This window comes from Sinocyclocheilus rhinocerous, unplaced genomic scaffold (genome assembly GCF_001515625.1).
Source record: "Sinocyclocheilus rhinocerous isolate Xijiao unplaced genomic scaffold, SAMN03320098_v1.1 scaffold812, whole genome shotgun sequence".
Classification (NCBI taxonomy): domain Eukaryota; kingdom Metazoa; phylum Chordata; class Actinopteri; order Cypriniformes; family Cyprinidae; genus Sinocyclocheilus; species Sinocyclocheilus rhinocerous.
The window spans coordinates 539,251-540,247 of NW_015639023.1; positions in this window are offsets into that span (position 1 = coordinate 539,251).

The window sequence follows — 997 nt, forward strand, 5'->3', positions numbered from 1 at the left end:
TTGCTATTGTCCGAGTCATTGATGTTAATCAAGCAATGAAAGAAAGACAGAAAATCACTCACTGCTCTTGACTGAAAAACTTCAGTAGCCCTAAATATGAATCTAAATTTATTTACAGAAATAAATATGTTCTTGTTCTTTATGAGAAGTGGTTTTATTTAATTTTAACATAAAGGCATGTTGTGTGTCACCGCAGTTCAATCGGTGTCTATCATGATAAAACCTTAATATCAAACCTATATAATGAGTTTGGAATAAAATCTTATGATATTTAGTCGACTAAAACTAGACTAAAATTAAAAACAATTCAGGTGACTAAAATATGAATGGCAACTAAATGGCATTTTAGTCAAAAGACTATGACTAAAACTAAATCAAAATTAACACTGTTTTGTTTTCTTTGTATGTATGGATTACTTGGGTTGTTAATCACATCTGGTGAAAATTTCATGTCAACAACACCTTTAGAAATATACTTACTAAGAAAAATGGTGACGCGTTCAATACTTATTTTACACGCTGTACACACACACACATACTTGCATTTGTGATTTACAGGGGACTCTCCATAGGCGTAATGGTTTTTATACTGTACAAACTGTATTGTTTATCACCAACACTACACCTAAACCTACCCCTTACAGAAAACTACTGGCAATTTTTGAATTTCATAAAACACCGTTTTGTATGATTTTTAAGCCTTTTGTTTTACGGGGACACAGGAAGTGTCCTCATAAACCATGTTAACGTTGTAGTACCCATGTCATTATACACATTTGTGTCCTCATAAACCATATATACCAGTACACACACACATTTACATAAACCACACTCTGTATTAAATTAGTGTGTCATTTGTTTGTGCACTGTAGGCCCAGAGTTCTGGTGCTCAATCTCTTATTTCGAGATGGATGTGCAGGTCGGGGAGATGTTTAAAGTTCTAGCCAACTGTCCTGTGGTGACAGTGGATGGATATGTGGACCCTTCAGGCGGGGGC